The sequence below is a fragment of the Lemur catta genome, chromosome 21 (genome assembly GCF_020740605.2).
Source record: "Lemur catta isolate mLemCat1 chromosome 21, mLemCat1.pri, whole genome shotgun sequence".
NCBI classification, from domain to species: Eukaryota; Metazoa; Chordata; class Mammalia; order Primates; family Lemuridae; genus Lemur; species Lemur catta.
In genome coordinates, this window is record NC_059148.1 from 23514137 (window position 1) to 23529572 (window position 15436).

General features: G+C 53.5%; 1 long non-coding RNA gene across 1 annotated transcript; it reads right to left on the reverse strand.

Moving 5' to 3' along the window:
* Positions 1 to 2659: 2659 nt before the first annotated feature.
* LOC123626007 lies at positions 2660 to 8175 on the reverse strand. Its single transcript, XR_006730714.1, has 2 exons — positions 7743 to 8175; positions 2660 to 3305 (listed from the first exon to the last, which is right to left on the reverse strand). It is a non-coding gene; the product is annotated as an uncharacterized LOC123626007 (long non-coding RNA).
* Between the last annotated feature and the right edge of the window lie 7261 nt (positions 8176 to 15436).

Genomic DNA, 15436 nt, shown 5'->3' on the forward strand with positions numbered 1-15436 from the left:
CTAGGACCCGGCTTGTCCTCACCTCCAGGCGCAGCCAGGAACACCTGCTGCAGACTGAGCTCCACCGGGCTGTGGGTTCCACTTAGGGGACCCTGGGGTCATGGAAGTGGGTGGGCTCCATTTCTAGTGCGGAAAGCGAGGCACTCCCTGGGGTTCATCTCCTCTTCTGCGCGGGGAGGTGGGTAAAAGTCCGCGGAAGGGGGTGAGCTGGCGGGGGTGCGGCTCTCCAAGTCAGGCGGCGGTGGTGGTTCCAGTCTTGACTCCCCTCCACGCCCACGCACTGCGGGCATGCTACCAACCAATCCATTCCTGTCCCTCCTTCCCAGCCACGTCTTCCATCGCGTCTCTGATCCGAAAGGAGCGGGGAAACTGAGGCCCAAAGCAGTTGATTTTAAGCGCGTGCGGGAAGCTCGCCAGGCTCTTTCAGCGCGCCTGGCAGGGATGTGGCCGGCGGAAACCGCAGTCCCGGGCTCCTGCGGGCGGTGGGAAGCGAAGCCAAGCCTGGCGCAGGCACCTCCGAGGCCCTGAGCGGACCCAAAGTCGATCAAGCGGGCAAAGGAAGGGGATAAAACCAACTCGGTTCCGGGGTGCTATTTGGAAGGAAGACACTCTCCGAGTTATCCTCTGGAATCTCTACTTGGACCTCTTGGGTGTGTAAGGCAGGGCGGGCATGGAATCAGGTCCGGTTTGCTTCTGCAGCTCGGGTTCTGTAGACCGCAGACAGATGTCTACGTAGCTCCAAACCCCGTTGTGTGGGGCAGCTACGCGGAAAACTGGAAGAAAGAGGGGGAGATTCTGACCTCAACTTTGAGTCTGAATTCCAAATGCATTGGGGGGTGGGGAAGAGACAGCAAGGCGGGTGGGAGGGAGAGAGAAGGAAACCCAGGCAGAGTCAGAAAAAGAGACCGAGACAGATTCGGGCCTTAGCGCCGAGCTGAAAGAGAGGAGGTGATTCCAGCGACCTCGTCCTGTCTGTAAACATTTGGTGCCAGGCCAGGTGGGCACTTGATCAACTAAGGCCTTGCCAGCCACGCAGCGGTCACTGGCTAGACCATGGAGCCCTCAGCCGTGCCTCCCCTTTGCTGTGTGACTCCAGAAAAACGGCCCTACTTCTCTGAACCTGAAGTCCTATCTTTAGATTAAGGGAAGAATGGCCAGCACGTGGAGCAACAAGACTTTGAAATAAGTAGGTTTGTGACTTGTGCCTCTCCTCCCCTCTCCCCAACAGAGCTGCTTTTGACGAAAACATCGGGGTCTTCACTGCCTTGGTTGAAACCCAGTGACTGAAGGGGGTGAGTGAGGAGAAATGTAAGATGGTAAGACAGTAGGTGCCTAATAATTGCTCATGTGTTGTAGGTCTGTCTTGATGCTAAGTCCTCATGACATGAGGACACAGGCCACTGGTCACCAAGCCCTTTCAAAGTCCTGCATTGTCTCAGAGGGATCTCCTAACTTCCTGACGGTTGGAACATCCAAGGTGACCCAAGCGGAGGTAGAGTGATATCCAGGAGCACACAGCAGGCCTCTGGGCTCCAAAGCCAGTGCTCCTGTCCGTCCTGTCTCCCTAAGTCAAGATACCCGAGGTCCTCAGCATCATCTTCAAACCACTCAGCCCCAGATGCTGCCAGGCTGGGGCTTTAGGGAGAGCGAGGTCCCGGGATGAGAGTTTGGAGAGGGCTGGTGGGGAGCGGGGGAGAGTGCGGGTGGGTACGGAAACCCCAGCGAAGTTCAGGGATGAAAGGACGGAGGAGGAGAGAGAGAGGGAGAGAGTGAGTAGGAGGGAGCGAGGGAGGGAGCGAGGGAGGAAGGGAGAGGACAGGAAAGCTAGAGCCGCGAGAGCGCGCACGGCGGCTGCGGGCGCCAGGCTGCAGCCGAGGCGTCCAAGCCGTGTTCCCCGCCGCGCCCCACCCGGCCCAAGGGGAGAGCCCCACCGACCGATTTGGCTTGCACAAAACCGCGCCCCAGGAGCCTTTGCCAGGCCGCCCGGGCTTGATTCATTTCTTGACTAATTAACTGGAAGCTACAGCGCCCCTTCTTCCAGGGACCAATTAATTCGCCGCGGGCGGCGGGGCGGGGGCTGTACAGCCCAGGCGCCCGCCTGGAGCCCCTTTGTGAAGGCCTGTCTGGGCCATATTGATTCTACACACACATACACACACTCTCTTCCCCCCTCTTTCCTTCCTACCAAAAGAGGGGGGGGGGTCGCGAAAGATCTGGTTTCCAGAGTTTAAGGTTTTGTCACACTAGCACCCCCCACCTTCCAATTGCATTTGCTTCGGGAAGGAAGGGGGCCAAGGACAAGGGCAGTTTCCAGACCTGCCTGGGAAAGGGTTAAACGGAATTTCTCCCCCTTAAAGGGCAAAGAAGGAAGGAAAAGTGATCGCTACCGTGTACCTACTGTGCGTGTCTGTCCCTCTCCTACCGCCTTGTTTTAGAAACCAGGCAATGAGTTGGACAAGCCCAGGTTGGATCCCAGCTCCCCAAAAGACTGGCGGTGACACCTCGGGCACAGGTATACATCTCCCCGCGGGTCTCAGTTTCCGCTTGCGGAAAATGGAGACCACTGGGAACGCGCCTGCCTCCTCAGATTGTTGTAACTGGCGACCAGTGTGTGGGGAAACTGAGAACGTTATTGTCCTCGTTGAGTATTTCACAAATGTTCTTTTCAATAAATGGTATTTTATTAACAAACCCATTTCGCAGGTGAGGAACGGGGAGCAAAGGAGAGTGACTGCGCAATGATCCAGACGTCGGATTCCGAGGCAGAGAGGTTCAAAAAACGAAATCTACCAGTGAGCTTCCAAGACTTCCCGACTCGATGGTAACGGCTCCTCGGGCGGGTGGGAGAGGGTGGGGGACGGTTTCCGGCCTTGGTGTGCCCATAGGCTCCCCTGGGTGGGGACTGAGGCTTCTTCTCACCCACCCACACACCCTCCAGTTCAGTAAGGGCAGCCGGGAGGCAGAAACCCTAAATCGGTAACCTTTCGGTGGGTGGAACCCAGCACACATCAACCGGGGAGGTTTCTCCGCTTCGGAGCCGCCATGGAGGTCCATATCGATTGTACTGACCTCACGGCAGGCCAGCTTGTCTCCTTCATCGATCAACCGAACGAAGTCTAGGACAGAAATATAGACCAAAGGAAATCACAGGCGTCTTTGCAAAGCTGGTGGCAAGTGGCCCAGATGTTGCAGGAGGACGCTGGGGTGACCCAAGACGGTTCTAGCCCCACGCAGCGCGTCGGGCAAACGAGCTTCTCACCCCACTGCCTCTTATTCGATTATTGATTCACTTTTTTAGTTCTGTTCTATTTTTAAAACCAAAATTAAACAAAAATTAGTTGATTCGGTCAATCAACAAACATTTGATAAACACACTGCATGTGCCAGAGGCTGCCTGCGCATTAGGGTACTAACAGTGGGGAGGAGTCTGAACGGAAATATCAAACCCTGGTGGGGAAGGGTTATAGAAACCTCCTTGTTTTCAACAATGCGACTTTGGGGGATACATCTCGACTATCCGAAGTTTCCTGTTTGTGAAGAGCAGCAATGCTGCCCACTTGTAAGCAAGATGTGCTTGCTGTGTGGAAGAATCGGACAGTCTAGAAGTCAGACCCTTGGAGCTCCGAGTTGGGGAGAGCAGATCTGGGAAAGTCCTTTTCACCACGGCAGGGTGTAGACTCCCGGCACCCGCCTACGACTGACGCCTGCAGTGACCTGGTCAATAGCACAGTACGGTTTGCAGAGCTCCCCGACGGTGCCTCCCAGGAGTGAAACCCACTCAAGCCCACCTCTCCACAGTGCACTAAAGAGCTGAGGCCGTTGGAGTTTGCCCTTTCTGCCCTCAGACCTTGTAAACCCTCTCTCACCTCACTCTTCCTGGGCCTCAATTTTTCTAATCTTCAAAATGGGAATAATATATTTTTCTGCAGTGAACAAAACTCAGGACAGTAAGCACCAAGGTGGAGAGGAACCCATCTCTTGTTCACCTCCGTGTTTCCAGCACTTGGCAGAATACCTAGTACCTAGAAGCCTCTCAATGAATATTTGCAGAGTCACCCGAGTGGATTTTTCTATCCATTACACCAAACTTCTCTTCCTACTACCATCTAAGAAGAGGTCTGCTTTTCACAGTCTTGTTTTGCAGTTCAGAATCCATTTGGGGAAGCATCTAATCAGTTTGATATTGTTTTTTTTTTAATGCACTTGGGAAGTGGTCATTTATTTTTTAAATGCAGGAAGAATGTCCCTTGTAGTCTATTCTTTCCCTTTCTTCCTTGATTTTCATTCCTGGATTGGACGATTATTTATTGAGCACCTAGGAGTTACCAAGCACTGTAATCAGAGTTGGAAGTATGAGGAGTCCCACCCCTCCAGGAGCTTGCAACATAGGAGACCTAATTTTAGACCCTCCTACCCAGCCCTTGTAGCCTATTAACTTCCTTTGGTTATGGTTGAGAGTTGTTTTTTTTTTCTAGCCCTTTAAGTAACTTTTGACAAGATCATGAAGTCTAAGGTAGTGCCTGGTACACAGTACGAACTCCATGCCTTGGATGAATTTATTCTTCGCCCTATTGTAGCCCACAGTTGCTAGAACCGCTAGTGTTAATCACCGTGACTGAGACACCTAAAAATGCCCATCTGGCAATGGACAGTGCCCAGTCCCCAAGGGGCTCTAGACGCCCATGAGATTGGAGTGCATCCCAGCACTGTGGCTCTCAATTCCAGGTACCATTCAGATTGGTCCCTGGATAAGGACAACCGCTCCAATGTCCACCGAGCGGACCGGGCTGGGCGGACACCGGATTTGCAAAAAGGGGCGCAGGACAGAGAGGTTCGGGGAAACCCTGTACCCTTTGCGTATCTCCACGGTTGTCTGGCTGTCCTCCTTTCCAGACCACTCTCCTCCCAAACACACACACACGCCCCTTTGTCGGTAGACTGGGGCTGGTGCTGTGCAGGTGGACCTTTAAGAAAGGAGGCGTGAGTTTGCCCTGAGAACCTTCTTTCTCCACTGCCCCGCCGGCGCCCAGCCTCTCTTGCTGCCAGCTTCCACATTTGGCAGACTCTAGGTGATCCTCTCCTGCCCTTGCCTCGAGGAACAGCTTCGGCCTCCTGGTGCATCCGGAACTGCCACCACGGAGGCTTAAAACGGAGGCCTCCCCCCAACCCAGCGTGTCGACCGAGGTTCGCTCAGGCCCGGTGGGGCACGGAGGAGGATTGTCCGCCAGCCACGTCTCTCCTGAGCGCCATCCAGCGGCGACACCGCCAGGGCACCTTTCGCAGAAGCTCCTGGCGAGCCTCTCCGGAAGCCATGAGCGGTTTCCAGGTGGAACGCCTCCCTTCCTTCACCCCAGCCCCCGAAATTCGGGCACCTCCGCCTCTACACTTCCTCCTCTGCTCTCTGCTCTGCAGAAGACTGATTCAGTTCACCTAGCGTTCCAGTCCCCTCTTCTGGTGCACTAGACAGAGAATTTTTAAAAGGAGAGGGGGGGGAGTGTTTTCACCACCACTGCCTGGAAACTTTCCTGGGGCGGCTGGGGTGGGGGTGGGGGGTGTTCATCCTGGGCTGGGTGAGGCTTGCATCTCCCAGTGCTGCGGACATGTTAAGTCCTGCCTTCCTAATTCTGCACCTATGACCTTATTCTGGCTGGAGTCAGGCGCCTTGACTCCCCGCCCTTGCATGCAACGCAGGCTGTTCAACTTCCTCCCCGAGGCCTCGGTGGGTGTCAATTCCCCTGGTAATGGGTCTCTAGAGTGGCAACTCAGCGTGCACCGAATCCTAAACGCAAAGGAAGAGAAATGCCACTCTTCAAGCACGCGCAATGTTATCGCTAATTTTTTGGAAAAGTGCCTGTGTACACACATATTACATCTATTATTGCGTGGGTTAGAGGAGACTAAAAACGCCGAACCACCGTTGGGGGGGCCGTATTCTCCAATTCCCTGGTAATTTGTAACAGACAGAGTGTATTGCTCCGAGAAAAAAGGAGTAACTGTGTAGCTGCAAAACAAATTTAACTGTGTCTATATTGATCAAATAGGAATCTGCCCATGGGGTGTGATTGCAATGCATTTTTTAATCTGAGATTTAATTTTATATTCTGGGCTACTTGGAATGTCTATATGTACACACTTGTACCCACAAAGAACATTTTAAAAACACATGCATATTCTTTTACATTTAAACAATGCAATGGAAGACAGGCTTAATGTTGGACCCATACACGGCTCAATAAGCTCTCTAAACATTAGGAAAATCTAAATTGAAGCTCTAGAAAGATTCGTAGCTCTGCTCTCCTTAGCAAGCTAGGCCCACCTCTCCCTGGTTTCAGTCTGTGGCAGTCTTCTAATATCCCAAAGAGAATTTCCTTTGCATTTTACTTCTTTACCCAATCTACCAAACTCAAAAACTATAATTCAATTCCAATATCCCTATTATATAGAAACCTGTCCTACTCTCCTGAAAAAAAAAATCATACACGGCAGTCAAAAGGCCTTTCACTAACTGCAACAATTCTGGAATTCTAGATGGAGAAACGAAATCGAGAAGCCTGCCTCGGTTATTCATGGCATTAATACACGAACATAAAAGTGAATGCTACATCATATTTTAACTTGTCTAATAGAAAAATCTTAACTCTGCCCCGCTGTTCTTCCTCCTCCCTGCTTTTCTCAAAAGAACTACAGTCGTAGGAAGGAGAGGGGGCGGGAAATGAAGTCGCTTGGAAGGGGGGAAAAAAAGAAAAAAAAAAAAAAACCCGAGGCATTATTTACACCTGCAAACTTCGGATGGCTGTATTCGGCCCCAATTGGCTTAATTGTAAATCTTTTCCGCATGGCCCCAACTCCTGGACTGAGCGGCTGGGTTTAATAATGCACCTCGGCACCCCAGCAGGCCCGGGCTGAAAAGAGAGAATCCCCCAGCCCCACCCCCACCTAGCTCAGAGGTAATTAGAGCAGCCCCCCTCAACCATGCTTGAGGTACCAGAAGACCAGACTCAGACGTGGGGAACTCATATTTTACCGTCTGAAGACAGGAGGAGCCATTTCAAAAGCAAATGTACCCTCCAAGTCAGAAGCGGGAGGCTGCTTCCCCTCCCTCCCCGCCCCCTGCGCGTATGGCTTACAGGGGGCGAGTGGGAGAGAGGGGCGTCTACTTTAGAAGTCAGAGACAGACTCAAACTTTCTCGGCTGGCAGCGTGGAGGTTGACCTGTTTATAAAACTTGCTGCTAAGAAAACAAGTAAAAACACACCCCAGAGGTGAAAGAGGAGAACGCTCCCTCCACCCCACCCTCCCTGCTTCGCAACAGATTCCCTCTCCCGCTCAGCTTGGTTCCCTCCAAGTCTCGGTTTTTCTCCCGGGAGGCTACCCTTGCAATTGCTTTTTCACCACTTTGAGAGACAGAGAGTCCAATATTGCTCTTTCATTTTTGGTACCCCCGCGCCACCCACACCCCCACCCCGCCAAGGTCTTTATCATCCACCCACCCCCCATTTGTCCTTTGCAAGCGGAGGGAGGGAAGAGGTAGGAATCAGCGCTGCGGCAAAAGACTTATAGAACTTTGCAGGGCGCAGTTTTCGGGGAAAGGTAGCTGAGAAGCTCCTGAATCCCAGCAAGCCTCATCTCAAGAGGAAAAAGACCAGCGCTTAGCGGCCTGGGTCCCCCGCGCTTTCTCCGTTCCCACCGCGGAGCCCCGCCCCGGTAGCTGCGGAGGGTAGGCAGGTAACCAGCGCGGGTTACCTGCTCGCGGCTCGCCGGTTTCCCGGGCCTGTTGGAACCGAGGGCTGGGGAAGGCCAACCTGTCCGAGACCCTTTGCTCTCCCGGAGGCCAGGGGTGCGTCTGGGGCAAGATCTGAGCCCTGCCCCCTGTCCCCCACCCTCGAATGCGGGTGTAATCCGAAGCAGTGAGCTGCTTCTCCGGTTCCGCGCTCAACGAGGCCTGGCTCCGCACCGACGCACGTCCAACTTCCGTATTTGGAACCTGGGTAAGGGGGGACTGTAGGTGAAGCTCCCCTGGGGCGGAACCAATGACCAAAAAGAACCTTCTGGGGCGATCTGGGCTGTCTCTCACTCCCAACTTATTCCTGGGGCCCGCAGTCTCCCTTTCCCAGGGAAAGGGAGAAAAGGGCGCTGGGAGGGAAGGTGAGGGCAGGTTCCTGATCCGGGAAGGCCAGTCCTCTCCGCCAACCGGAAACATTTTTAGTATTTGGCTCGGAGATGAAATGAATCGAGGCCTGGACTCTGGCAAAAAGCAACTCTTAGGAAAAGTGCTCTCGCAGTTCCAAACATTCTCTCTCTTTCTATGCATGTGTGTGTCTCTGCCTCCCTCGTTCTCCTTCCTCTAAAAGATAAATAAAATTTTTTAAAGAGAAAGGAGAAACTCCTCTAGCCCTCATTATTCAAACACCAAGCTACAGAATTGTAGGGGCTTCTGAGATCTCTCAGGCCACAACCTTCACCTAAGCCTTTACTCGGATGGGGAGAGAGAGAACAGCGATTGCTGTTCGGCACTGATTACTCGCTGGATAGTCTACAAGACTCCGGACATTTTAAAACCTGCAGGATTTTTTGTGTATTATCTGGAGGCAGGGGTGATTGGTTTGGGAGGGATACATCCTGGTTCCAATAAAGTCACCTTGTTGAGGCCTCTAGTTTCTTTTGTTGACACGGGGGAGGAGGCTCTCCGGATGTCAGGTAATTAAGACTGACACTGAGGCGCAGCTACACCTCTGCCCAGTGATCTCCGTGGCCATGGTACAGGGTCAGCGATCATGGAAGGCAGAAAGGGTGTAGAAACTGGTGCTTAGCTGGAGGACAGCTGCTCCGTGGCAGACCAGGCCTGGAATCAGAATCCTGAATCCAGGACAGACATCCTGGCCTTGGCAGCAGGTTCCCCAGGTCCCTATCTGCCAGGCACCCCCAGAGAAGCAATATTACCATCTTGTATCCTACGACCTCAAAAGGATAGCTGTATGGAAGATTTGGTTTTCCACAGGGTGTACAAGGCAGGAGGGATGTTATGAGCTCTCAATGCCACAGTAAAACCTGGAACCCTTAAAGTGTTCAGACTCCTCAAATTCCCATTCCCATCTTTAATCCTTCCCTGAAGCATTAGCGCCCCTAGGTACAGATACATCTCTGGGGTGGGGTAGGGGGGCGTTGGGTATGACAAGAAGCATTTTATCCCCTCCCCTCTCTCTTCATCCTAACTGGACTTGGGAGACATGAAAACATTACCTTTGGGGAAGACAGGCAGGCTGGACAGCTGGCAAGGAGTGGAGGTGAGGCTACAAGAAGGAAATAGAAGAAAGAGGAAAAAAAAAAAAAAAAGAACACATGCAGGACTCCGTGCCCACTGTTCCCTTTCATTTTCGTCCTGTTTGGAAATAAATGAAGCACCAAGCACCAGTGAACTTTCTGCTCTCACCCTCTTTAATTGAAACCCAGTACGGGAAATAGTAATGGATACGGTGTTCAAATTGAGAAAACGTGTCTGTGGCTATGAGGGGACAGTTAGTTCAGCAGATTTGGAGGAGCCGATCTTTCTTTGGCCTGTCAACCTTCCTGACAGTAGCAGCCATTTAATTTGCCATGCCCTCCCGCTTATAGATCCCCCTGTGGCCTCTGCCCCATCTGCTCCCACGTGGTGAGACCTCACTGCCCCGCACACCCCTGGCACCTAACAGCGACACCAATAACAATGGAAAGAATCAAACAGCAGCAAACCATGGAAGTAAGTTCTTCTGTCCAAATGCCACCCTCAATCTGCACGTGGGGATTGGAGAGAGTGTATTCTTATAGTTTTCCTCAACCCTCTTAAAGTATTCTGTCCCTTAGCTCTCCCCACTCCACTAGCAAGATTTCTGGCACAAACCACTGAGAGGCCATTTAAACCCTTACCTGTCTTGACTGAAAATCTGGGAAAGAGGACGTTGAAGGAAGAAAGGTGTTGGGTGGTCAGAAGTGCCTGGGGCAAAAGTCAGCTCTGGCCAGTGTCTGGATGATTCTGGGTCAGACACAGATGAAAAATTCCCAGTCCTTTCTTTGTGAATTCCTTTCTGCTGGGCTAAGTAATGTCCATTGCATTATCTCTCTCTCTCTCTCTCTCTCTCTCTCTCTCTCTCTCTCTCTCTCTCTCTCTAAGTAATTGGGTAAAACACACACACAAAGAAAGCATTGAAGATGTAGATTGGCTTGAAATTAGGAAACCACAATTAGTTCCTTTTCCTGAGAGAGAGGAAAAAACCTTCACAGATGTATAAAAAGCACTCTCCCCAGACACACACACTTCCTTCGTTCTTACCTCCCTCATTTCCCTTCCAATTTATCTAAATCACTAGCTGTGTACAAATTTGCCATTTTGCAGGGTGATCAGCTTTGATGAAAGGTAGGTGCTAATAAGAGTAATACTGAGGGTGAAATCTTTTCATTTCACCTCTGCCAAAACCATATTTACATTAAAAGGAGGTATGATAAGCATGGATTAAGTGTATAATGAATGATGCTCTAGAAACAGCATAAACCAACTGGCGCCAAAGTGAGCCTCTGTACTAAAAATACTGCTCCCCCAAGCTAGACAACTTTCACAATCCTCTCTCACACACATGCTGCAGACGCTTGCACTGAATTGCCCTGATCAATAATTTAGAGGGATGTCAGAGGACAGGGAAATGTGCGTTACAGGAAAGCTGTGTGCTGCGGGGGCAGGAAAGAAGCTAGGAGCTGGGGCTTTGGAGCTCCACGGGCAGCCCCTCACCCTGGGCTCCTGCCCTGACAAGGGAAGGAAGAGAGAGAGACAGAGAAGTTCTCAGGATCTGAGAGCATAAGGGCCAGGAATTGGGGTCAACTCTGGTGAAAGGGGTGACTTTGGAAATGCCAAGAGGAGAAGGTGAAACTTCCAACCTAGACAAATGGGCCCAATCTTTTTCTATCTCTCAAGACCACTTTATCTTTCTCATCCAGGAAGTAAGGGTAACGTGTCTGCTTGAGCCTCAGGAAGAGAGATCTCCAGCCTGTCATGGGTACTGGAAAAGATGATGGAGGGAGAGGCGAGGATACAGAGGCACCAAGCCAGAAAGGAAAGACAGGAGTAAATGCAGAGAGTTTCAAGATAGCCAGAGAAAACAGAGAGAAAGAGGGCTAGGGGGCTGGGGGCTGGTGGACAGAAAGGACAGCATGAGAAGTTAAAGGCTGGGGGGTAGAGAGAGACAAGAAGGAGACACAGACACCAAGAATGAGACAGATGCAAGGGAAAGGAGAAGGAAAAACAGTAAGAAAGATCCCAGACCCACATTCAAAGACTCTAGAATGGAGATGAACTTAGAGACAGAGACACAAAAGGAAAAGGAGGGAAAAAGAGAAAGAAACAAAAAGAGAAACAGAAAGTGGATGCCCTGCCCTTTCTGGTCCAACCACAAGGCTTGTGCGCTGACCCCCTCTGGAAGGGACTAAGTAAGCTGCAGCCTCCCGACCTGAAAAGAGCTAAGCAAACCCTAGACAGCGGGGTAGGGGTGGGGTGGGGTAGGGTGGGTTGTGGGTGGGGGTGAGTGCGAGGCTCCCGGAGGAAGAGTAAGCCACCACTGGGTTCAGCACTGCGCGCGAGAGAGCCAGGGTTAGGGGTGGCACGGGGAGTGCCAACGTTTGCGCGCGTGGGGGCGCGAGGGATGGGGATGCTAGGGCGATTTTCGGCAGGACCCACGAACAGTAAGCTAGGCTCTCCCCAGGGAGCTGCTTCCCTGGGATCTGCAATAATTAAATCATTTCCCCACTTGGGCGCAGTGAGCCCAAAAGAGGATAGGAACCCTACAGCGGACACCTAGTCAGTTTCAAAGCTTGTCGGTATCCAAAGAGGCAGGGATCTGAGAATCCAATGGGCCAGAGCACGGGATAGAGACGCGGAGTCATTTCTACACTGCCAGGCGATCAGAAAGCCCCTCCCCAGTAAAAGTTTATATATCGACCGGCTCCCGTAGGAAACTTCTTAATTAGGCCTCAGACCCCAGGAGAAACACGGATGCCCTTATGTCAACAGAGTTCCCAATTTAGCGACACCTTGGACCGAAAAGAGATCGGCGGCAAATCGGGGTGAAAGTTTAAGAGGGAATAAGTGTGTAATAGACCCTCGCCAGACCTCACACGCGCTGAAGGAAATATTTACAGCGAACTTGCCAAAGTAAACTACCCCGCCTACCCACCATCCTTGCCCCCTCCTCTTCCCTTTTTTTGTAAACTTCAGATAAACACCATTGGATCACAAAAGGGTCGGTCTGTCCCCTTTATAGTTGAGGCAAGCGGTGCCATAGGGAAAAATGGGACAGCTCAGAGGCTTGGGGCCTTTCTCCCGCAAGGCTAGAGAACGTTTCTCGGCTGCATCGGTGGGTGGCCTGGGCTGGGGATGGTTGATTTGTTTTGCTCCCCCGCCCCTACATACAAACTTTATTTTCTGGGTCCTCTGTCGCCCCCCTCCTTAAAGGTTGAAACACTCGCTTACACGCACACACGCTACCGCCATAACAGCTGCAGACGTGACAGATAGGAGAGAGTTTAAAAAATTAATTTATATGTATTTTTAATTCTTGGTCTACCAATAAGTGAAAAACTTATTTTGCAATTCGGAGACACCAGGAGATCCGTGGGTCTTCTTTGTGACCTGGCATTTGTGCTCCTTCTCCCTTCTCCCGCCCCTAAGACACCCTCTTCCCGGACTCCGGAGAGGGCCAGGCTCGTTCAGCGCTCCCCCTGCGTCTTTTGTTGCGCATGAGGCCGAAGGAGGGAGGATCGAGGAGTCTGCGGAGAAAAAGAGCCCGCGGAGAGCCCGCGGCTGGAGCCTAAAGCCGGGGCCCCGGGCGCGCTGGCCGGGTGGGTTGTCCCGGAGGCCAGGGCCCGGCACAAGTCTTCGGAACAAGCTGGCCAATGTTTAACCCGAACGCAGTGGCCACCAGGCTGCTTTTGTTTGTTCGCAAATTAATCACCCAGCGCACGGCCGGCGCCAGAGTGGGTTTATCACCCACCGGGAGGGGGGCGCGGCGGGCACGCAGAGACAAAGAGGAGTTCGCACCTTCCCGCTTTTGATCCCAGAATTACGGCGGCCTCCCTGCATAATACGAGCCTCCTGGGGCCGAGTCTGGGAGGTCAGTCATAATTGGCGGAAGTTTGCAGACCATTAGCAAGATGTCGACATTTTTCGACTCGGAACCCCGCAAACTTTCCTCTCCCCCTCTCCTTTGCGCGCTGGGGGTTGCGGCGGGAGGTGGGGGCCAGAAATGGCAAACTGGGGTGACCCCAGGGTTAAGTCAGAGCTTCGGGCAAAAATAGGCAATTGAGGGAGGGGACCAGCGTGAGAGGCAGAACTTGCTCTCGGTCCCAGCCAGAAGCCAGTCGAGATATTTACAAGTAAAATCGGCAAGCTCCCCTCCCGTTTCCAAAGCGGACTGGAGGCCAGAACGCGAAGGATCGGGTAGACACGTCTCTCTGCCGTGCGCATGGATGCTTGGGGCACCGAGTGGGTGAGGAGGGGGTCAGTTACAGTGTGGTTGCAGAGCTACTTTCCTTGCGCTCGAAGCGGAGGGACAGAGATTGGCCTGAGAGTGCAGGCAAAACCAGATCTCGGGGATTTGGGGCCACTGGAAAGCGCAGCGAAGCGGCCCCAGGGCCCCGAAGGCGAGCGGCGTGGGGGGGAGGGGGTGCTTGTTGCCTCCAGAGACTCATGAAACCCTGCAGTGACCTCCGTGGTCGGCAGAAGGAGGGGGAAGGCCTGGCCTCTCTCGCACTCTTCACGATGGGGCCGCAGGGGACGCGGGAGGGGGCGTTGTGAGCCCACTCTTTGGGCCCCTGCCACCTCTTTCTTTTCCCTCTCTCTCTCCTTCTCTCTTCTTGACCACCAGGGAAGAGAGACACAAAGGACGCCAGAGAAAGACCCAAAGGGAAAGAAAGGGGCGAGATGGAGCGCCAGACCGGGAGCGCAGAACCACTCTATTCTCTCTGGTGACTTCAGGGAATTCTTAATGCTGGCGCCAAGCTCTCTTAACCATGTGCGTCAAAAATGCGAGGCTGGAAAAGCTTGTCGCCTCAAAAGTTCCTCCCCTATCTCGGCGCGGTTGGCCCACAATGGCACTGCGCATTCACCCTACACTTGCTGCCGCTTCGGATCTAGGAGCCGGGGCTTTACGGGGGTGCATAGGGCCAAATGCGAGAGAGGCCCGTGCTGGGCTACACAGACACACATCCGAAGCCGTGGGGTTCTTAACCCCCTAGGCCCTGAAATCAGCCCTTTCTCCGTTCCCTTGCCGTCCGAAGAGCTCCCATCTCAGGAAAGATAAAATAACATCCTCAAGATTTCCCTCCCTATAAGCAAGGACGGCCCAACTCATAGCCCCCTCCCCGTCCCCATGGGGAACTGTGGGTTTGGGGGCGCCCTCTGACCCCGACAGGGAGCTGCGGTAACAGAGTTACCAACGCCGCTATCAGTAAGATCCAGTTGTCGCCCTCCCCTCCGGCCCTCGATGAGGCCTCCACCCTACCTGTACTGAAACCAGTCATCTCGCCTCTGGGGTGGGGGCGTTTCACGGTTTGTTTTACAAATTCGCCCCCGACTTCTGGCGAGATAAGTCCCGGGGATAGAGAAAGAACTGAGGCACCCAGAGATAAGTGCGATGCCTGGAGGAGATACCAAGCTGGCGCACCTCCCCCAACCAGCTCTCCCACCCGGTACCCGCAGCTCCGCACCCAGCCGGCCCCAGAGGTGAGGACAGCGGCTTGGATGGCACAGGCCCAGAACCTAGATCTTCGCTGTGTTCACTTTGTTCAGATCCTCCATTCTCCCCTCTACACCCCCACACACATCCAGGTGGAAAATGAGGGTCCGCATCCGAATTGAAGACGAGATCTAAAAGGGTTGGAGATCTAAAAGGGAGCGCAGACAGGGCCAGCCGGGCAGGCTATGTACGTGTTTGTGTGTACGTGTTATTGGTGTGTGGCTGGGTCCCAGTATGTTGGCGCGTGTTTGGGTACAGACGCACTGGGGGTGTTTGGGTCTCCGCACCCGGCTGCGGGTGGGACGCGATGGAGAGGGAGCCCACACACGCGTGTGCTGAGATGTGGCTGCATCCGTGTGCTTCTGTGTCCGCGAGCCCAGACGCAAGGGAGATCGGCACCGAGACACCCGAACTGGAGAGCCCTTTAGCGGCGGCCGGGCGGAGCTTGGCTCCACGTGGGGCTGGAGAGCGCGCAAGCCTGGAGTCTTGGCGCTCGCCTCTCGGCTGCCGCCGGCTTTTGTTGCGCGGAGCGGCCGAATGGCAGCTCGCGGGAGGTTCAGGCGCCCGCCCGGCTCGCCTGGGGACCGGGGAAAGAGGAAGAGCTGGAGAGAACCGGCCGCGGCTGTCGGAGAGGCGAGCCAAGCGCGCGAGAGGCGAGCGCCCCTGCTCGGCGCCCGGGCG